The sequence below is a fragment of the Mirounga angustirostris genome, unplaced genomic scaffold (genome assembly GCF_029215605.1).
Source record: "Mirounga angustirostris isolate CCGP_5_RB_7025 unplaced genomic scaffold, mMirAng1.0.hap1 SCAF_5, whole genome shotgun sequence".
Lineage (NCBI taxonomy): Eukaryota > Metazoa > Chordata > Mammalia > Carnivora > Phocidae > Mirounga > Mirounga angustirostris.
Window position 1 is genome coordinate 161,775,995 of NW_026991713.1, and position 23,364 is coordinate 161,799,358.

Below are 23,364 nucleotides of genomic sequence, written 5' to 3' on the forward strand. Positions count from 1 at the left end.
GGGGAGAGTTCCCCAAACCTGGGGGAGGGGGTGGAGGCATTTGGGGGTTGCGTGACAATGCCGTGCTGCCTTGCCGTGTGTGGGGAGGTGACAGGACCCCAGTGGGACTGCATGATGTGAGAAGGGGTGGTGCCCAAGCTGGGAAGGAGCAGTGAGGACAACTACCCTCCTTCTGGGGGCAGGCAGAATCAGACAATAGCCACTCAATGGTGCCTTTTGCAGATCAGAGCCCAGAGGACTCTCCATAAGCATTTGCCCTGTATATGACACCTCTACCCTCGTGTCACCCTGGAAACAGGGAGAGACTCCAGCAACCACTGAGAGTCATCTGTTATACACTGGAGCATGAGGGCTTGGCATTGGTCTTAGTTTTATTTGGAACAACAAATTCCTATGGCATTTCGTACATCCAGAGAGAAAGCCAGCCTGATGTTACAGCCGCATGCACAGATAGGTAGAAATGCAGAGAAAGGAATCATTGACACTGTCATAAGGAGAAAGAATCCAGGTAAGTCTCCACAGATGAGGTGCAGCTTAAGCAGGGTCCTGAAGGCTGAATAGGAGTTCACCAGGGGGACAAGAGAGAGAAAAGGTCTATGCAAAGGCAAAGAAGTATGAAAGACTTGCTCCCTCTTAAAACTGTGAGTATTCTGAACATTGGGTAATGGCACAGAGGTCAGGAAATGGGGCTGGTAAAGAGGACACTGGGTTATTATCTGAGTTTCAAGACCACGGGTAGGTGAAACTCTTTAAAATTAGTCTGAATGAGGGCGCCTGGGTGGCTCAGTTGGTTGGGTGACTGCCTTCAGCTCAGGTCATGATCCCGGAGTCCCTGGATCGAGTCCCGCATCGGGCTCCCTGCTCGGCGGGGGGTCTGCTTCTCCCTCTGACCCTCCTCCCTCTCATGCTGTCTCTCATTCTCTCTTTCAAATAAATAAATAAAAATCTTTAAAAAAAAAATGTAACTCCAATATATACATCAAATATAATAGGGATCAATTTTTCCCAGACTGCAATTGTCTTATTAAATGCAGGAAGTATGATTTTACTAATAAATTAAATTAAGCCTGACCCTGTGTGCCCAGTGACAGGCTAGCAAGAAAGCTACTCTCTGTCATAACTGGAGAGCCTTCTTCCGTCCAGAGTCATGTGAAAATTTAAGGTCTGATCCAGTCCAGATGGTTGAGGAAGGCTTTGATTTTCATCCACACAGGTGACAACTTTCAGAATGCCCACTGCCCTCTGCTGTCATCCCGACGCTGGCCCCCTGATGCAGGACACAGGATTCTTTCCCTGGTCCAGCTTCCCTGGGGACACCAGACAGCCATTACCCTCTCAGCTGGGCACGAACCCCAGCTACTCCCTAGGAACCTCCAAGTAGTCCTGGTCCTAGAGTGGGGAGTCGGCCCAGCTCAGTCCACATCTGGGGACCTTAATCTCCCCAGGCTCTCTCAGGTTAAAGTTCAAGTGCCTTAACCAGGTCTAAACGAGTGTTCTCCTAACTGAAGGTCTTGGCCCATCAATGGCTTACAAAATCAATGCGGTGTGGACCATGCTTTAATTACTATATTTATTATTTATTATTATTTAAGACTTGAAGGGTGAAATGAGTCACTTTTTAAAATTTAGTTAATTGTGTATTAGTTTGTTTTGGTCATGCGCACATTTATTTTTATCAACCACCTAACATCTTTTCGATGTTTTTTGCCAAGCATCTGGTTGGGGACACGTTCAAACATACCAAAGGGTTGTAAGAATTGTATAATGAATACCCATATTCCCACCATCCAGATTCTACCATTAATATATATTTTTAATTTTTTTAGATTAAGGTATAATTTACATACAGTGAGATTCACGCATTTTAGAGTACACTTCTATGAATTTTGATAAATACAGCTGAGTAGGCACCACCCCAATCATGATACAGAATGGTTCCTTTAATCCAAAAAATTCTCCCCTGCCCATTTCCAGTGACCCTTCTTCCCACCCCTGGCCCAGGCAACCACTGTTTTCTCTCCCTGAAGCTTGTCATAGAAAGAGAGTTATACGGTATGTACCATTTTGAGTCTGGCTTCTTTCATAACGCATAGTGCATTGGAGATTTTTCCATAGTGTTGTGCGTATCAGAGGATTTTTCCTTTTTACTGCTGAGCAGTAGTCCATCGTGTGGATGTACCAAGGTTTGGTTATCCATTCACCACCAGCTGGGGTACATTTGGGTTGTTTCTATTTTCTTGGCAATTATAAATAGAGTCACTGTATGGAAACATTTGCAGACAGGTTTTTCTGTAAATGTGTTTTCATTCTCTAGAGTAAATACCCAGGAGTAGGACAGTAGGTTGTATGGTAAAATATGTTTTACTTTATAAGAAACTGCCAAGCTACTTTCCAAATGACCCTGTCATTTTGCATTCCCACCAGCAATGTATGAGGGTTCCAGTTGTTTCGACTCTCATAATCACTTGGTATTGTCGGTACACTGAAAAAATTTGAGCCATTCTAATGTGTGATGAGGTATCTCATTGTGGTTTTAACTTGTAATTCCCAGATGACTAATAATGTTGACCATCTTTTCAGGTACTCATCTGCCACATGTCTATATTTATTGGTGAAATGCCTGTTCAAGTCTTTTGCCCATTTAAAAAAGTTGAGTCATTTTCTTATTGAGTTTTGAGAGTTCTTTATAGATTATGGATACAAGTCCTTTATTAGCTATATAATTTGCAAATATTTTCTCACATTCTGTGGCTTATCTTTTTATTCCCTTGGTAGAGTCTTTTGAAGAGCAGAAGTGTTTAATTTGGGGGCACCTGGGTGGCTCAATCGTTAAGCGTCTGCCTTCAGCTTGGGTCATGATCTCAGGGTCCTGGGATCAAGCCCTGCATCAGGCTCCCTGCTCAGCGGGGAGCCTGCTTCTCCCTCTCCCACTCCCTCTGCTTGTGTTCCCTCTCTCGCTGTCTCTCTCTCTCTGTCAAATAAATAAATAAAATCTTAAAAAAAAAAAAGAAGTGTTTAATTTGGGTGAAGTGCAATTTATCAAATTTTTCATTTATATCTACATAAACATTTATAAGCAGATTTATTGAGATGCAATTCATAAATCATACTGCAGTCAGGGCACCTGGGTGTCTCAGTCAGTTAGGTGTCCAATTCTTGATTTTGGCTCAGGTCATGATCTTGGGGCCATGAGATTGAGCCCTGCATGGGGCTCTGCACTCAGTGGGGAGTCTGCTTGAGATCTCTCTCCCTTTTCCCTTTGCCCCGCCCACCATGCTCTCACATGCATGCATGCACTCTCTCTCTCAAATAAATAAATCTTTAAAAAATAAAAATAAATCATATAATTCGCTCATTAAAAATGTACAATTCAATTGCTTTAGTGTATTCACAGATTTCACCACAATCAATTTTTTTCTTTTTTTTTATTCTTATGTTAATCCCCTATATTACATCATTAGTTCTAGATGAAGTGTTCCATGATTCATTGTTTGTGCATAACACCCAGTGCTCCATGCAGAATGTGCCCTCCTCAATACCCACCACCAGGCTAACCCATCCTCCCACCCCCCTCCCCTCTAGAACCCTCAGTTTGTTTTTCAGAGTCCATCGTCTCTCATGGTTCATCCACCCCTCCGATTTCCCCCGCTTCATTCTTCCCCTCCCGCTACCTTCTTCTTCTTCTTTTTTTTTTCTTAACATATATTGCATTATTTGTTTCAGAGGTACAGATCTGAGATTCAACAGTCTTGCACAATTCACAGCGCTTACCAGAGCACATACCCTCCCCAGTGTCTATCACCCAGTCACCCCATCCCTCCCACCCCACCCCCCACTCCAACAACACTCAGTTTCCTGCGATTAAGAATTCCTCATATCAGTGAGATCATATGATACATGTCTTTCTCTGTTTGACTTATTTCGCTCAACATAATACCCTCCAGTTCCATCCACGTCGTTGCAAATGGCAAGATCTCATTCCTTTTGATGGCTGCATAATATTCCATTGTATATATATACCACATCTTCTTTATCCATTCATCTGTCAATGGACATCTTGGCTCTTTCCACAGTTTGGCTATTGTGGACATTGCTGCTATAAACATCGGGGTGCACGTACTCCTTCAGATCCCTACTTTTGTATCTTTGTCACCACAATCAATTTTAGAACATTTTCATCCTCCCAGAGAAAACCTGCACCCTTTAACCATCAATCTCCTACTCTGCCCTTCCCACCTCCAGCCCTGGGCAACACTAGTCTGCTTTCTGTCTCTATGGATTTGCCTACTGTGGACATTCCATATAAATAGAACACACAACATGTGAGCCTTTGCAACTGGCTTCTTTCACTTAGCATCATGTTTTCCAGGTTCATCCATGTTGTGGCGGGTACCAATATACATTCCTTTTTATTCCCAAATAATACTCTCCTGTATGGATATGCCACATTTTACTTATCCACTGTCAGTTGATGAACATCTGGGTCATTTCTACCCTTTGGCTATTACACATAATGCTGCTGTGAACATTTGTGTACAAGTTTTTATATGGACACATGTTTTAATTTCTCTTGGGTTATATGCCCAGGAGTGAAATTGCTGGATCATAAACTGCCAGCCTGTTTTCCAAAGTGGCTGCACCATTTTACATCCCCACCAGCTGCATACAGGGTTACAATTTCTCTACCTCCTCACCAACACTTGCAATTGTCTGTTTGATAATTGCTGTCTTGGTGGCTACAAAACAGTATCTCATGGTGGTTTTTATTTGCATCTCCCTGATGATGTTGACTATTTTTTCATGTGCTTGTTGGCCACTTGTATATCTTTTTTGGAGAACTGTCTGTTCAGATTCTTTATCATTTTAAAATCGGGTCATCTGAATTGTTATTACTGAAGTGTAATTGTTGTTTACATAGTCTAGAGACAAGTCTCTTATCAGATACATGATTGGCAAAGATGTTCTTCAGTTCTGTGGATCATCTTTCCACTTTCTTGATGGAATCCTCTAAACCACATCTATTTGATGATGTCAAGTTTCCTTATTTTTTTTTTCTTTTGTTGATTGTACTTTTTTGTGTCATAGCTAAGAAACCATTGCCTAGTCCAAGGTCAGGAAGATTTATACCTATGCCTTCTCCTAAGAGTTTTATAGTTTAGCTCTTGTATTTAGGTCCTTGATCAGTTTGAATTATTTTTTGTATATGATGTGAGGTAGGGATCCAGCTTCATTCTTTTGTAGGTGGATATCCAGCATCATGTATTAAAAAGACTAGTCTTTCTTCATTGAGTTATCTTGACATGCATTAGCATTTGTATTATATTTTCTTTATCATATCTCTGTCAAACTTTCCATTGCTCTAACCATTTCGAAGTGGTGAGTTGCAGACACCACAATACTTTCTCCTAACACTTCAGCATGCATCTCATCAACTACAGTTCAATTTTTGTCTACAGTCTTTTTTCTTTTTGATGTAAAATTTGCATATAGTGAAGTGCACAGATCATAAGTGTACCATTTGATGAGTTTTGACAAATGCATTCACCTGTGCAATGCAAATCCTTTATCAAGATATAGAACATCAACACCACCTGAGAAAGTTCCCTCACATACATGTATTTTTATGTATTTGTTTTTGACAAATGCATGTGCCCATGTAACCACCACCCCAATCAAGATATAGAAAATTTCCATCTCTTGAGAAAGTTCTCTTTCACTTTTTTGCAGTTAATCTTGCCCCCACCCAGTCCACATCCCAGGCAGCCACTGATGTCATTTATACCACTATAAATTAGTTTCACCTACTATAGAATTTTAAAGGAATGAAATCATATGATGTGAACTATTTTGTGATCAGCTTATTTCACCCCTGACCAACATTTTATTTTTTTTTTAAAGATTTTCCTTATTTATTTGACAGAGAGATAGAGAGAAAGAGCACAAGTAGGCAGAGAGGCAGGCAGAGGGAGAGGGAGAAGCAGGCTCTCCGCTGAGCAGGGAGCCTGATGCGGGGCTTGACCCCAGGGCCCCGGGATCATGACCTGAGCCGAAGGCAGCTGCTTAACCAACTGAGCCGGCCAGGCGCCCCCTGACCAACATTTTAAAACAAATATCAGAATGAATGTCATGTTGCAGAGTGAAATATTGTTTTGCTGACCTTTGCTTTAGATACACACACACACACGCATGTGTATGTGTATATGATTGTACAGGGCCAAAATAGGAAATGAAGTTCTTCCTGTGGCTTATAATAAAAAACTTTAAAAGCTACTGTTCTCCTGGATCAGAACCTTGTTTCTTTTCTACCTGTCTTTGTTACTCTCCCTGCCCCCTCACCTTCCCTGATCTCATATCAATTACCCCAGCGATTGGTCTCACCTTCATACCTTTGCAAATTTTGTTCCTTCCCTTGGGTCACTCTCCCCACCTCATCCCACTCACCCCAAACTGGAGAACTCCTATTCATCCAGTAGTTGCCCACTTGGTTGGCCCTTCTCTAGAAAATTTTCTCTGTTTGCATGCCTTCCTCTTACAACTGGCATGTTGTACCCTAATTACCTGGTGACTCTTTCCTTCAGCTGACCACAAATTCCCTGGGGTTCAGGGACCATGTCTCATTCACCTTTGCAGTCCTTAGCTCCTAGGATGTGATGATACATAGCAGGTATCAATAAATGTTCATTGAATGAATGAATGAATAAACCCCGGGGTTTGGGGTGACAGAGTTTTAAATAAACCAGCCTGATTCTTTCCCAAGAATCTTCCCATTCCTGCTTATTTTATTGTCCTGTGTATCTCTGATTTCTTAACCATCATGTTTTTATAACCTCCTTCAACCTCCCTGAGGCCTTAGCCTTTCTGTCTTCCTCTCTACATACCCAACGCTAATCCTTTCATCATTGTTACTTCCTCCCAGATGTTCTGAGGCAACAATGCCCTTTCCGAGGATGACGTCCTATCCTTATCTTTGTGGCCTTTGCCCCAGAACCCTCCCCCATCTTGCCGAAATTATATTAATTTCTTGACTGGGGACGTGTCTGGAGGTGTGTATGGTGTGTGCACCCATGCATGTGGAGAAATGTTCACCAAAATGTCACCACAGGCTACCTCTGAGATTTCAGGTGATTTTCACTTAAATTTTTTAAGCTTTTCTATATGGCTCCAACTTTCTAATTGAGAATTGCATCAATTACCTACAGCTATAGGGAAGCTGCCAAAAGCCCTTCATGGCCTGCGACAGAAGCATTTATTGCTCATGTTGCAATGGTTGGCCAGGCAGCTCGGCTGATCTTGGCTGGGCTCTTTCATGTCTGGGCATAGGCTGGCTGTTGGATGATCTAGACTGACCTCGGCTTGGCAGTTGAGACAACTCTGCTCCACATTATCTCTTACCCTGTGGGTGGCCCCATGAGGCATCCTCATGGCAGTGGTGGAAATGCAAATAAGTCCAATCATGGAAGCAAATGTCAAGCTTCTGCTTCCCATCACACCTGCTAAAATCCCACTGGCCACAACAAGTCATGTGGTAGAACTCAGAATCCAAGTTAGAGGCACCAATAAGTTACACGGCAGGGGGATACAGGGAGGGTTAAAGAGAGGCCATCATTGCCATCTCCTGCAACACATGTTCTGTCTTTATATTCAGAAGTAGTAAAGCTGGTTTCAAGCAAGATGGCTGCCAGAGCTCCAGCCCCACATCTTCCAAGTGGAACAGGTGAGACACCTGTGGAAAGGACAGAAGAATCTCAGGGTCTCATTGGCTCAGTAAGTCACATGCCCATCTCTTACCAAATCACTAAGAGTAAGGGACCACAGTGTTCTGATTGGCCACTCCTGAGTCACCTGCTCACTCCTGAGCCAGGGTAGAGTCAATTCTCTCTAATTTATATGGACTGAGATCCAGCGAGGGTGGTTCATCGGAGAAATACCGAGGATGCTACAGGAGGTGTCTGACTTAGGTTAGGTTGCCCCACAAGTCCCTCAGATGAGGACTGGAGCACAGTTTACATGTGAAGCGATCCCAGAAAGCACTGGGAGGGAGTGGGGCAGTGAATGTGGAGGGAACGGAGCCAGGGCAGTACCGCTGATGAGCAGGTTAATGCTGGGAGACCAGAGCTCCATCTCCCTGGAGCCTCTGAGAGACTGCAGAACATGCCTTTAAGTTGTCCCTGCCACATGCTCTGAGAAGCAAGGAAACTGAGCAACTCACCTGCCAATTCCAATCACTGTTGGCTAAGACCTGCCCTGTGAGCGCTAACTCTCTGACACTTCTGCTTGCCCTCTTCACAGGCTAAGCTGTCTCCTGAGGCCAGAGAACGTCCTTGGGCAGAGTTGCTGGTGCTTGCAGCCAGAAGGTGGACTGGTGAGTGCTAGGGGATATAGGTGGGGCATCGACAGCATCTACTACGGTGGGAAAAACAGGTCACAGGTTAGGACATTGGCTCATTTTGGTCTGGGTCCTGCCCTCAAGGCAAGGAAGCCAGAGAGGAAATATGGCAGAGTGGTTAAAGGCACAGGCTGTGGAGTAGAGGAGATATAAGGTATGGTCCACTTTCCCCACTTGATAGCTGTGTGACCTTGGGCAAGTTACTTAACCTCTCTGGGCCTCAATTTCCTCATCTATAAAATGGGAATATACAAGGTTGTTTGAAGATTGAGACAACTGATTACATGGAACTGGGCACATGGTAAATTTCTAAGAAATGAGAGCTACAGGGCTGAGTCCAGTGGAGGAATGACATTTCCAGAAGTATCTCTGAGTGTCCTGAGACAAGGAGAAGGTACAAGAACCAGCTAGAGGTAAGCTGAGTTAAAGACATGGATGGCACTAAAGGACCAGCGGAGGATGTCACCAAGGTCAAGAAGCATTGATTGTGCCAGGGTCTGTGAGAAGACCCAAGAAGAAAGTCTGGAACCAGGAGGCCACTCCTTTTAGGAAATATACTCTAGGAATGCAGTGCACACATTGTCCCTTGTTTAAAGGATCTGGTGCTCTACTGCCTTCTTCTTACAAAACAGCCAGAAGGGAGGAGCGGGGTGCCACACTGTTGACAGCTTTGCCATGGTGCATTCCTACATTCTTCCACTGGAGTCTAACCAGTACCAAGATTTCCTCGCCACAAGTTGAGCACCCAGTAGAACACTGCAACAGTTAACATCGAAAATCCAACAGACTGGCTTGAGAAAATAACCAAAATGTGGGTGAGGTAAGATTTTGCTGGCTTCAGACCGGGCTGGATCCAGGAGCTCAGACAGTGACATTGGGACCTAATTTCACTCTCTGTTTCTCCACCCCATGACTCCCCACTGTGGGTTTCCACGTATAGAAAGGACCTCTCCTGGTGGTTATAAGATGGCACCCAACAGCAATGAAATTAAAATCCACACCTTCCACACTCACATCCAGGGCAAAAGGGTATTAGTGCTCTTGTCCCAACAGCCCACCAAAGCCTTGAAGTTCACCCTGATTGGACACTAGCTGAAGGCGCTCAGGTCACATGCCTGCCCTCGACCAAGCTTTGTGGCCTTCAGGTACACTGAATGATGTAGGTCTGGATCACACACTCCCATCCTAGGCTGGGTGTGGAGCCCCGTGCATGTATATGGATGGAAAGTTGAGGATGGGTAGATCCCCCGAGGCAAAGCACGCTGTTGCCTCACAATAAGGGGACAAGTGTGTGTGGGATACAAGCCATTCATGTCCACTACAAACATATCCATAGTTCCTATATCTTTGGCCAACTAGCTGAAGAAGCAGAGCCATGCCACTGACAGGTCTGGGAACACAGAACACCTCACAGAAAAGCACCCAATGTAGAGTCCCATTGCGCCAAACACCCATTTCCATGTCCCTTCCCTGTCTGGGACTTCAGCCCCTCCCCGGCTACTTCCTGCCAGGCCATCATGGTTAACTCAGTGAGCCTCTCCTGGTCTCAGCCCCCTCAACCACCCCACGGTTCATGCATTCATGCCTTCATTCACTCACCGGGCCCTCTGTGGCTGCCTGGGATACAAGACAGTTATACACAGCTGTATCCCAGTACCTAGCATTGTGCCTGGCACATATTAGGTGCTCATTCAATATTGGTTCAAGGAATAAATGGACAAGACAAAGTCATCACCTCCACATGCTCACCATCTCATAGAGAAAACAAACGAAATCATAACACGCCCTCTATCTGGGGCTGGAGAATTCTCCACCGAGGAGGCATCAGGCCTTTAAGGAAGAGGATGCTTTCCCAGCCTGAGGAAACAAGGAAGCACACAGCTAGGCCAGGAACTGCATAGACTGGTGCAGAGCTGGTGGGGAAGAAAGTCATATTATGAATCACTTATGAGGGACTGGAAATTTTATATTCGCCTTTACACTCTTGGAAAGGATTAGCATTTATCCACAATGAAATAGGAGGACGCTGCCCCTTGCTCTCCCCTCTGCTGGGCCCTGGGTCTCACTTGGATTATTGTGACAGCCCGCTGTATCTTCCTCAGGTTCACCATCCACACAGCTGCCAGAGAGAGAGGTTATTCTAAAGACTTATTTATTTATTTATTTTTGTGAGAGAGAGAGAGAGAGAGAGAGCACAAGCCGGGGGAGGGGCTGAGGGAGAAGCAGGCTCACTGAGCAAGGAGCCCGATGTGGGACTCGATCCCGGGACCCCAGAATCATGATCTCAGCCGAAGGCAGACACTTAACCAACTGAGCCACCCAGGCGCCCAAGAGAGGTTATTCTAAAAGCCAAATCTGGGCCTCTCATGCCTTGGTTTGGAACTCACTGATGCTCCATATCACCCGAGGCTGGTGTTGAAGACCTTTGGTAATAGGGCCCAAGCTGCATTGCTTACCCCACCCCAGCTCCCCAGAGTGTACCTATAGGCCTCCAACCCTTGCTCACACTGCCCTTTGTGACTCAGAAGCCCGTCTTCCCTTCCACCTCCATCAGAATGCTCCTCTGCCTTCAACTGCAGCTCTCTCCTCTTCAGAGATGCCCTCAGGAACTCTTTCAGGGTTCCACCCCAAACACGTCCTTGGTACATCCCATGCTTTCTGTTTGCATGCTTTTCTTCCTGACCACAGTCTGATTTGTCCACTATTTCTTGAGTCATCATTGCTATGAGCTATAAATCAACCTTGGGGGAAGAGAAATAGGAATAAGGCTGGGAACCCACCCTTCAGGGAGCCCACCATCGGGCAGGAGGATCTTCTGAGACCCGTGGTGAAATCACTTTCTCTCAGTCAGAAGCCTGTTTCCTTTAACCTGCTGGTTCTAAAGTGGGGCCATTTTACTCGGGGGGGGGGGGGCATTTGGGGACATTATGATTGTCATGACTGCGAGGATGTTTCTGGAATCCAGTGAGTAGAGGCCAAGGATGCTGCTAAACATCCTACAATGCACAAGGCAGCCTCCCACGGCAAGGGATTATCCAGCTCAAAATGTCAGTAGTGCTGAGATTGAGAAATTCCGGTTTAACCCTTAAGCAATGGGGAGCTACAGAGGGATTCTTTTTTTTTTTTTTTAATATTTTATTTATTTATTTGACAGAGAGAGACACAGCAACAGAGGAAACACAAGCAGGGGGAGTGGGAGAGGGAGAAGCAGGCTTCCCACGGAGCAGGGAGCCCGATGCGGGGCTCGATCCCAGGACCCTGAGATCATGACCTGAGCCGAAGGCAGACACTTAACGACTGAGCCACCCAGGCGCCCCCTACAGAGGGATTCTTAACCGAGAGAGAGAGATTCAACTTTGTGAACTCCAACAGTTGAGTCAGTGGTGGCCTGAAGGAAGACAGCCTGAGATCAGGGTAATTCAGGACTTTTTCCCTTTCCCCCAGGAAATCAGTGAGGTAAGTAAGCAGGAGTCTATTGTTCTTCAGCCAGAAACACTAAGCCTCATGTACATTCCTTCCAGATGGTAAACCATACCCATTGCAAAAAGCAAAGTGAGCATGTAATGTCTATCAGGTTCCTGGGAGAAGTTTCTCTCTTCTGAGAAAGTGCATGGTGGTTCAGCACTCACCACCCACTTACAGGATCTGAGCAAGTTACTTACCCTCTCTGTGCCTATTTTCTGATCTGTAAAGAGGAGCTAATAATAGCACCTAACTCCTAGAATTTTTGCAATTAGCATATTAGCCTACAACAGGGTCTGGCACACAGTGCCACACTACTTATACAAGTGTTAGTTCTTAGCACCATCTTGTCATTAGCACCAGCACCATCATCATCAACATCCCACACCCATCAGCATCAGCATCACCATCATCACCATCACCATCATCACCATCAGCATCACCATCACCATCATCACCATCACCATCATCACCATCACCACCATCACCATCACCATCATCACCATCACCATCATCATGATCACCATCACCATCATCACCATCATCATCACCATCATCACCATCATAATCACCATCACCATCATCACCATCATCACCATCACCATCATCACCATCATCATCATCATCACCATCATCACCATCATCACCATCACCACCATCACCATCACCATCACCATCATCATCGTTCTTTCTCTAAACAGTCTCCTGTTTATGGAGACTGCCTTACCTGGGGCATGATTGGATATCATTCTGCCCCAAGGGTGGTAGCAGAAAGGATCTACTCTTAGCCTCTCTGACACAGTCTCCTGACTTTGACCACAGAGCTTGGCTCAGGGTTGTTGGCTATCCCTCTGTCTTCACCTGCCAAAACCAAGGGAGCCACACCAGCTTGGAGGTTTCAGATGGCTCTAACTCTTGAGATAATCCCACTGGGTCTGTTCTGTTAAACTGCAACAGAACAAAACCAACCCCCCCCCACACACACACACAAAACCAAGCAACAGAAGCATAAACAAAGGTTCAAGTCTCTCCTATTAAATGGAGTCTGGAGGCTGGCCACAGCTGGTGTGATTCAGCTGCTCAAAGATGTCAGGAAAATATCTCTCACCTTACAAGAATTCCAGATACTGGCTGTTGCTGGAGCCCAGTTGTTCACAGATGTCAGTGCTCCCACAGTGCAGTTGCCTTGGCCTTCTCTCATGGAGGCAAGATGTTCTGTGGTCACAGCTGGAAGACCATGTCTATCAGGAATGCTAACATTTTCCCAGAGGCTCCCCCCCACCACCCACAGACTTCCATTTGTATTTCACTGGCAGAACTGGGTCACTCACCCAGGACAAAGGAGGCTGAGAAAGCTGGAATAGGATTGCCATGATTGACCCAAGCAAATCATGATCCATTGCCTCAAGAAGGGTACCTCACTGCCTCCAGATAAAGTCTGGGTTCTGTTGGCAAGGAAGAATGTGGGGGGTGAGTACCATGGTTATACAGCAATTCAAGCTACTATGGCTGCATAACAAACTATCCCCAAACTTAGTGGTATTTATTTTGCCCATGAATCTGTAATCTGGCAGGGCTCGGTGGCAACAGCTTGTCTCTGCTCTACTTGGTGACAGGTTAAACAACATCAACATTTATTTTGCTCATGATTTTGCAATTTTGTTGGAGTTAAGTGAGCTCTGTTCCCCTTGGTGTCTGTTCTCCTTGGTGTCAGCCAGGATGACTCTGGAGCTGCAGGCTGGGATGACTCTGGAGCTGACCATCTAATAACTCACTCACTCACATCTGGACCTGAGCTGGAAAGGTCCAAACAGCTGGGGCTCCTTGGGCTTGTCTCTACATCTCTGTGTGGACTCTCCATGTGCTCACTCCAGCGTAGCTGGACTTTCCCACATGTCAGCTCAGGGATCCCAAGGTGTGAGTTGAGAGAAAGTTGGGGGGAGAGAGAGAAAGGGATGGAGGGAGGGGGAGTGGGAGAGAGAGAGAGAATACCAACTGAAGCTGTTTCTCCTTGTTAAACCTAACCTTAGTAGTCACTGCATCACTTCTACCAGATCTTATTCATTAGAAGAGACCCACTGAGGGCAGGTCATCATGTAGGAAAAGGGACTTAGGACTCATTCTTTTGGTGGGAGGATAAATAATTGGTCAGGTTTTAATGCCACATCTACCTACCAATGACAGAGACCTAAAAATAAAACAGACCGTAAAGCATTGTGTTGGATGGAGAATTAAGAGGACAGCTGACAAATTCTTTGAAATGCTTTTTTCTCTTCAGATCCTAAAACTTATACATCATGCTGCTTTTAGAAGAATCGGGGTGGGTTTTGCTCAGAAAAGGAAGGCATTCTTCATTTTAGAGGCAGAGCAACCCTGTTGCAATTCCCTCCTTCCCGTGTCCCAACAGCTTTGCCATCTCCTGACTCCCAACCTCCAGTACAAGCAGCTCTTTGCCTGAGGGCTTTTCTCCTGGTTGCTGGAGCCTGCTCCCCTTCCCGGTCCCTGTCCCACTTCCACCCCAGCAGCTCTGAGCCATTGGCTGAGAGGAGTAGGTGTATAAATACCCCAGCTCTCTCCCCCTTAGTGAGATGACTTTCTGGTGCATGTTCTACACTGTCTCCCAGAGTTCTGCAGCAGAGCTGAGCCTTAGTTGACCACAGAGATTGCCTGCTCGGTGATGCAAACTGTGTTCATGCCTTCCCTTCCCAGTCATACTTCCCATACCTCTCTTGGTTTTCCTGGGACCATTGACCAGGTAAGCTGCTTGGGTTAGAATCCTAATCTCAGAGTCTGCTTCTGGGGAAAACAAACTTAGACAACTAGGTTTAAAACTTGGGAGACAGGACTTGGAGTCTCAGCTCCAACATGGAAAGAGCTTGGAAGTCATCAGTGCCATCCTCACAGCAAGAGAAAAGCTGAACGAAGTGAAGATCCGAGGACTTTTCCTAGACCCTTCAGGGGAGGGAGGTCTCAGGGCACGCTGCCACCCTGAAATCTGGGGAGAGAAGTTGAACACAGAATTTCACAGCTAAGATCAACTTACTGGATGCAGAAACCACTACGGCTAATAATTTGTAGTAACACTTAAGTGATACTTTTGATAAATTGTGGGAGATGAAAACTGGGGAGCCAGTCTTAGGGGCCTATACTTTATAGATTGTACCTCAGGGAGCCTACCACATTCTCCCAGTTAATATCAGAGGGAAAAAAAATCCCTTCATGTTTTGGGGTAAGGAGCAGGAGGGAAGTAACTATTCTGACATGCACAGAGCATTCTCCATAACAAAGGCCTGCCCTCTAAGGGAGGCTACTTTACCAGAGCCACTTGGGAGCTGAGGTGGACTCCAGCTCCATCTAACCTTCCTGTCTCTGGAAAGGCAAGAAAAAAAAAGTCTAGGAAATGCTTCTGAAGGTCAAAGACCAGGAACTCAGGCCCACTAGAAAACCGAGATTTAATTATATTATTATAGACAGCTTCTCCTCTCCAACACCTGCCCGCCACATCAACAGAGCTCCCGTATAATAACAGTGGAACACAACTGAGACAACTGAAGGACAATAAATATATAAAATAAATAAAAGACAATAAATAGGGCGCCTGGGTGGCTCAGTCGTTAAGCGTCTGCCTTCGGCTCAGGTCATGATCTCAGGGTCCTGGGATCGAGTCCCGCATCGGGCTCCCTGCTCCTTGGGAGCCTGCTTCTCCCTCTGCCTCTCTCTCTCTCTGTCTCTAATGAATAAATAAATAAAATCTTTAAAAATAAATAAATAAATAAATAAATAAATAAATAAATAAATAAATAAAAGACATTTTATTTAAGAAGGAATTCTTAGGAAAACCCAAAGACCACAGAGGGTTAAAAAAAAAAAGTAAACTAGAGAAAACTAAAGCCTCTGGCATCTACAGCTACTGCAAATTATTAAACACAGCCCATCTCCTACACAGATTAACATAAAACTTCACACTGGCAGCCCAATTATCTTGGTTCCTATTATGCAACATATCATGCCTGGCTTTCAACAAAAATTTACAAGATATGCTAAAAGGCAAGAAAAAACACAGCCTGAAAAGATAAAGCAACCATAGGAACTAGATTCAGATATGATACAGATTTGAGACTTACCAGAAAGGAAGGCAATTGAAAGTAACTACGAATTAGTATGTTAAAGGACCTAATGGAAAAAGTAGACACCACGCAAGCAGAGAAATTGACACTCTAAGAAAGAATCAGAAAGGAATGTTAGGAAAAAACACACTATAACGGATATGTGTAACACCCTTGGTGGGCCCATGAGTTGACTGGACACAGCCTGGTGAGCTTGAGGGTATGTCAATAGAAATTTCCCACACTGGCATGTAGAGAGAAAAAGGAATGAAGCCAAGCAAGATAACTATCAAAGGATCTGTATCTAGGCATATCATATTTAAACTGCAGAAAACCAAAGGCAAAGAAAAAATCTTAAAAGGAGCAAGTAAGGGGAAAAAAATCCTTATCTATAAAGAAACAGACATCTTGTCAAAACCAGGCAAGCAAGAAGAGAGTGGAGTGAAAAATTTTAAGTATTGAAGGAAAAGACCACCAACCTGGAATTCAGCATCCAGTGAAATTACCCCTCAAAAATGAAGGAAAAGTAACGACTTTCTCAAACAAACAGAAACCAAGGAAATTTGTTGCCAATAGATGTGCCTTCCAAGAAATGTTAAAAGAAGTTCTTTGGAGAGGAAGCAAATGTTGTCAGAACCTCAGATCTACATAAAGAAGAGTGTCAGAGAAGAGATAAACTAAGGAAAATTAAAAATTAAATTGTAAAAAAATCTTAATTGACCTAATAGATAACTATTCAAAGTAACAACAGTATTGGGTGATTATAGCATACGGATAAGTGAAATGAATGGCAGCAATGTTATAGAGGATGGGAGGAAGGAATTGAGAAAACTTCGTTATAAGGTACCTGCACTACTTGTAACACAATATAGCGTTGTTTGAAAGTGAATTTAGAGGGGTGCCTGAGTGGCTCAGTTGGTTAAATGTCTGCCTTCAGCTCAGGTCATGATCCCAGGGTCCTGGGATCGAGCCCCGCATCGGGCTCCCTGCACAGCGGAGAGCCTGCTTCTCCCTCTCCCTCTGCCTGCCACTCTGACTATCTGTGTGCTCTCTCTATCTCTCTGTCAAATAAATAAGTAAAATCTTTTAAAAAAAAGAAAGTGAATTTAGATTAAGTTGTAAATACATATTGCAAATTCTATGACAAGCATTAAACTTTTTAAAAAAAGAAGTATAATTGATATGCTAAAGGAGGAGAGAAAATTTAATCATACAAGATGCTCAGTGAAGACCAGAGAAAGCAGAAAAGAGAATGTTTTTTTTAAAAAAAAAAAATAAGTGCAATGAATATGAAACAGTTAACCAATATGGTAGATAGTAGTCCTAACAGTATCAATTACATTGATAATCACTTCAAATGTGGATGCTCTAAATACATCAACTAAAATACAGAGACTCTCAGAGTGGATTAAAAAGCAAGACCCAACTGCATTTTGTCTACAAGCAACCCATTTCAAATGTATACATGTACTTAAATGAATACTAATGGGATAAAGAAAGATATACCATGCTAACATTCATCAAAAGAAAGCTGTAGCCATATTAACTTCAGACAAGGCAGACTTCAGAACAAGGAATATTAGCAGGGATAAAAGAGGATATTATATAACGATAAAAGGGTCTGTTCTCCAAGACGACCTAACAATCCTTAATGTTATGCATCTAATTACTGAGTGTCAAAATACATACAAAATGCATCTAACAACCGAGTGTCAAAATATATAAGGCAAAAACTAATCAATCTGCAAGGAGAAATAGACAAATCCCCTATTATTTGGGTAATAATAATTATTGGATACTAATAATATTGGAAGTGGGAGACTTCAACACCTCTTCAGTAACTGACAGATCCATGAAGCAAAAATCAATAAGTATATGGCTAAACCAAACAACGCTATCAATCAACTGGATCTAACTGACATTCACAGAACACTTCACATGGAACATTCACCAAGACAGACCACATTCTGGACCATAAAACAAACTTCAACAAATTTAAAAGATTAGAAATCATATAGAGTATATACTTAGTCTACAACAGAAATAAACTAGAAATCAAAAATAGAAAGAGGTCAGGGCAACTGGGTGGCTCAGTTGGTTAAGCATCTAACTCTTGATTTCGGCTTAGGTCATGATCTCAGAGTCATGAGATCGAGATCGAGCCCCTTGTCGGGCTCCACGCTGGGCATAGAGCCTGCTTAGGATTCTTTCTCTCCTTCTCCCTCTGCCCCTCCCCTCCTTAAAAAAATAGAAAGAGAGCTGGAAAATCCCAAAATATTTGGAGAATAAAAAGCACACTTCTAAATAACACATAGAATAAGAAGAAATCACAGGGGAATTTTAACATGTATTTTTAAATAAACAAAATAAAAACATAACTTATCAAAATTTGTGAGGTATGGGAAAAGAAGTGCTTAGAGGAAAATCTATAGCATTGAATGCAGATATTAGAAATGAAGAGAACTCTAAAATCAGTAACCTAAGAGACGGCAAAGAAACATGTAAAAAGATGTTCAACATAATATGTCCTTTAGGGAATTACAAATTAAAATAACATTGATACACACCATTACACACCTACCAGACTAGCTAAGAACTAAGATCCAAAAATACTGACGACACCAAGTTCTGGCAAGAAAGCAAACAAGCAGGAACTCTGGTTGGTTGCTGGGGGTGGGGAGGTGTGCAAACGGGTATAGACTTTGGAAGAGTGTTTGAAAGTTTTTTATGAAACAAAGTGTTCTCTGACCATATGATCCAGCAATTGCATTCCTCAGTATTTACCCAAAGGAGTTGAAAACATCCCCAAGCAAAACTTGCTTATAGCTGAAAGCAATTGAGGGGTCCTGGAATGGGTGAATGAATAAACGGCGGTATATCCAGATGATGGAATTCAGCACTAAAAAAAAGCGATCAACAACAAAAGGACACGGAGAAATCCTAAAATAATATTGCTAAGTGAAAGAAACCAGTCTTAAGAGGCTATATGCAGGCTTCGTCCACCTGTATAACATTCTGAAAAAGGGAAAACCGTAGGGACAGTAAACAGATTGATGGCTTCCAGGGTTCACATTGCTATATTGGTGGATACAAATCATTATGCATGTGTGCGCTCTCTCGAGCTCATTTATTTTGAGATAGAGAGCACACGTGCATGCAAGCGAGGAGGTGGGGGAGAGAGGCGAGAGGGAAAGCAGACTCCATGCCAAGTGGGGAGCCCGACTCGGCGCTCCATCTCACGACCCTGAGATCATGACCTGAGCCGAAATCAAGAGCCAGATGCTTCACCGACTGAGCCACCCAGGCATCTCTAGCTTACTTTATTCTAAAAATACAGTATATAATACATATGATATGCAAAATATGGGCTAATCAACTGTTTATGTTGATTACACATAACGGTAAGCTTCCCATCAACAGTAGGCTATTAGTAGTTAGGTATTTGGGGAGTCAAAAGTTATACGTGGATTTTCCACTGCCCGGGGGTTGGCGTCCCTGACCCCCCCCCCCCGTGGTGTTCAAGGATCAACTGTGTATGAGTTTGAGTCCCTGTGTGTGAGTGTGAATGTGTGGTGCTGTGAGTATGCATCAGTGTGAACACGTGGAGTGTGTGGATGAGTGTAAGTCAATGCCAACATATGGGTGAATGAGTGTGCGTGGATGAGTATGAATGTGTGCAGGGGTGTGTGTGTGTGGATGAGTGAGTCCATGACTGTGAACGTGTTTGGGGAATGTGAGTGAGTGGTTGCAAGGATGGGCCTGAATGTGTGTGCAAGCTTTTCCAGGCAGGATCAAACATTCCTCAGTGAAGGCAATGCCTACAGTTGCCCCAGTTGCTCTTCGTGGAATTCATGTGAAATGCAGAATCCCCATCTGACCTGTTAGAATTCGCAGCTTGTCTGGCCAAGCTTCCTGTCCTTGATGAGCCTCTCTGCCTGTCTGCCTGGGCTGCCCGCCTCCAGTTCTCATTACACCCAACTGCTTGTGGTTCTTACTTGTCAGGGCCCGAGCCAGACCCCCAGGGCTAGGAAAGTGGGAGATGGGTCTGTATTTCTCACTCTCCCCACCCCCCAGCTCAGGGCCTGGCACATGGAGTCATCAGTACATAGATGCTGAATAATTGTAGTCTTTCTCGCCTCCAGGTATTTGCTCACCCTGTCCCCTCTGCCTGAATGCCTTTCCCTTTTCTCCCTCTCTCTCCCGCACTGACCTGTGGAGGGACCATCAGAGGCCACCTCCTCCAGGAAGCCATCCTTGACTCCCAGACTGTCTACAGTCTACTGACACATACTTGAGTTATAAGGTCAGAGAGCAAGGATCATGTTTATTTTGTATCTTCATATCTGTGTCCTCAGCACTTGTCATAGGGTTAGGCAGCAGGGCCAAGAAAGAGTGAGTGCATAAAGAATAATGAAAGAGAATGGAAGTACTGTGTCCCCTCCTCCAGGAAGCCAACCCTTACTTCCTGCTTCCCCGGCTCACCCCCCCAACCACAGCAACCCCATTGGGCTGTCCTTCGCTCTGAGGAGCTTGCCTCTACTCTACCACCAGGAGCTCTTTGAGGCTAAGATGGGGTCCAATTACTCTTTGGGTCCCCAGCACTACGAAGCCTGAGTCTGCCCATCTCTTACTTCACCTCCTCCCATTCTCCCCTCCTCAAGGCTCTCCAGCCAAGCTAGCCTTCAGACAATTCCTCCAACATGCCACCCCAGGGCTTTGCACATGCTATTTTCCCTCCCTAAACTAGTCTTCCCCTACATTCTCTCAAATATCAGTTCAAATAACTCCTCATCAGGGAAACCTTTCAAGCACCCTCTCTGTTTTACTTTTTTATTGGGACCTCTTGTTACCTGAAATACTTTATTCCTCGGTGTTCTTCCCCACCGTCTGGCTCCCCTGGGGCTTTTTTGGTGTCCAGTGGTTAGTGGTCTATGGCGCCTGGGTTCAAATCCCACACCTGCTGAGTAATTCTCAGCAAGTTGCTCCTCTGTGCCTCAGTTTCCCCATCTGTAAGAAAATGAGTGATAGTAATATAGCGTCTTATAAGGTTGTTGTGAGGATCAAATGAGTTACTACATGCAGAGCCTCAGAGCAGAGCCTGCCAGATTGTACTAGCTATTATTGATAGAAGGGTTGTTTCACTATCTAAATTCTCGCGGCACCCAGCATATGGTAGGCGCTCAGTCAACATTAGAAGGAAAAACACCCACGGGCACTTAGCAGATGCCAGAAGCCAGGCTGTTGGGACGCGGAGAAGGAAGAGAGCGGCCCAACAGCCCCCCTCCGCCCCCGCCCCGCCCCGCCTCAGCCCCAGATGCACCTGCCCCTCGGCAAAGCGCGTCTGGGGGCCTGGGGCCGCCGGAGAGGCCCCCGCAGGAGCTGGGACTTTATTCCGCGAGCCAGGGGAGAGCACTGCGGAGTTCTCCGCGGGGGCTGCCGCGCGCCCAGGGGGGCGGGTCGGGGGGGCCCGGGCCGCCCGCTGCGAGGTAGGCGGCCGGCCGCAGAGGGCGCCGGGGAGGGCGGCGGGACCGCGGGGCGGGGCCTGCGGCGGGCTGGAGGCGGGGCGGGGCGCAGGAAGCCGGGGCGGGCCGGCTGGCGCGCTCCGGAAAGCCCCGCGCGGCGCGGGCAGGACGGGCGGCCCGGGGGTCCCCCACTTCCCGCTTGGGCGCGGGCGCGGCGAATGGGCCCGGGGCGCGCAGGTAGGACGCGGGGCCCGCGCGCGGGGCGGAAGCGGGGCATCGGCCCGGGGAGGGGCGCTGCCGCCGGCGGGGGCGGCAGCGGGGACCCCCGGGGCCGCCTCGACCCCATTGGGGGCCGCCCGGAGCCCGCCCCTCCCCGCGTCTGGAGCGGCGGCCGGCTAGGCCCGGGTGGTCGGAGGCCGGGGTGGGGGCTGGGGGGGCAGCGGGCGCGCGGAGCCGGGGACCCCCGGCGCGCCCCCTCAGACTCGCGCTGACCGGGAGACGCCAGGGGAGACGGCCCCTCGGGGACTCGAGGACGTCGCGAGCGTGGGGTCAGGCGGGGCTCGGGCCGAGCAGCCCCCTGGTCCCGGCGATCACCCCCTGCCCCGAGCGCAGGAAGTGGGTGAGGACCAGCGGTCGGGGGGAGGGGGAGTTCTGGAAACTGAACTTGGTGATCCGGTGGAGGCGTCTGGGGAACCCGGGTCCCGTGGACCCTTTCTCTCCTTATTTGAATCTTGGGTAGACCCAATTATAATAGGGATCGAATATTTACTGGACTCATTTTGTACAGGTTCTGTCGGGAACTTTGAAAGTATTCTGAGTTAAATCGCTAAACAACCGTTTTGGTCAGTGCGATGTGTGGATCATCCCGTTTTTCAGATGAGGACGCTGAGGCCCCGGACAGTTTAGCTAGTTTGCCACAGATGAGTCCTGCCTGCGAAGTGTGTGGCAGGATTCCAAGCCGGCGGTCTGACGCCAGAGCCTGCTGTCTTCCACCTGTCCACGGTATTTGTCAAACTATCCCATAAACAAATTATCCAGGGGATTTTATTAAAAGGCAGATTCCTAGGCTGCCTTCAGTGAGGTTCAGATTCAGTAAATCCAGGAATCTGGATTTTAAAACACACATACACACACACAATTTGGATTTCTTAGATCAGGCAAGACTGAGGACCAGGCAAACTCAGTGTCCCTGCTGTTGGGATTTGCCTAGGGCTCCTGGGCCAGCCCTGATCCTGCTGGAGTCCTAGCCCTTCACTGTTCTCCCCCAGCCCTCTGTGAGGTTCCACCCCTGTAGCTCCTCCCCTAAGGGTGGCCTTTTAGAAGCTTGGGTATTTCCTGGGACATCAGTGCCTTTATTAAAATCCTGAAGTCCCATGGGGAGCCTGAGGGGGAGGTATACTTTTGTCCACAGTCAGGGCATTCAGGGTCCTGCAAAGGCCCCTCAAACAGCGTGGCTACAGGTGAGGATGCTGGCGTGTTGGGACGTGGTCCCACCCCACTGACCCCACTTCCTGGCCTGGCTTGTCCCTGGCTCTGGGCGCACAGATCTGTCTAAACACGCATGTGAGGGGAAGAGAGCTTGGCCCCCCTGGGTTTGGTGGAACATTTCCTAAAAGGGAAGGACTGTCATTCTGAGCAGTGGGTTTATAAAGGGACTGACTGCGCTCCCAGAAGTAACAGGTACACACGTGTCTTCGGGCTGACACTCACTCACAAACATGTTAGGGGCAGGGGACACAGCAGTGACACAGAAGCAAGGGCCCTCGTGGAGCTGACAGTCTAGGGAGGGAGGTGACTTTTGAGCTAATTGCTCCAGTGGTGCTGGGGAGGGGGGGGGAAGCCAGACATGGATGGGAAGGTGGGTCTGGCCACCTTGTGGAAGGCCTTGAATGCCGTGCTGAGGAGCATGGCCTGGTGCACTTCACCTTTGCCTGAGTCCCCCAAAAAT

At 46.3% G+C, this 23,364-nt stretch overlaps 1 protein-coding gene and 1 long non-coding RNA gene across 11 annotated transcripts in view; one reads left to right on the forward strand and one right to left on the reverse strand.

The window, feature by feature from the left end:
• Nucleotides 1–3,868: 3,868 nt before the first annotated feature.
• Nucleotides 3,869–21,461, reverse strand: LOC123844572 (uncharacterized). Of its 2 annotated transcripts, none has more exons than XR_006790810.3 (6): nt 21,275–21,461; nt 20,805–20,961; nt 13,180–13,293; nt 12,957–13,075; nt 8,210–8,403; nt 3,869–7,723 (listed from the first exon to the last, which is right to left on the reverse strand). It is a non-coding gene; the product is annotated as an uncharacterized LOC123844572 (long non-coding RNA). The 2 variants fall into 2 exon arrangements; XR_006790811.3 differs by lacking the exon at nt 21,275–21,461 and adding an exon at nt 21,165–21,222.
• A 53-nt stretch (nt 21,462–21,514) lies between these two features.
• Nucleotides 21,515–23,364, forward strand: part of IL4R (interleukin 4 receptor) — a 39,241-nt gene continuing 37,391 nt past the window's right edge. For 4 of the 9 annotated variants that reach the window (XM_064592877.1, XM_064592884.1, XM_064592883.1 and 1 more), the window contains exon 1: nt 21,515–21,653. The gene's annotated coding sequence lies outside the window, so the exon portion shown is untranslated. The remainder of the gene's footprint in view (nt 21,654–23,364) is intronic. The other 5 variants (XM_064592879.1, XM_064592878.1, XM_045875200.3 and 2 more) reach the window with 3 other exon arrangements.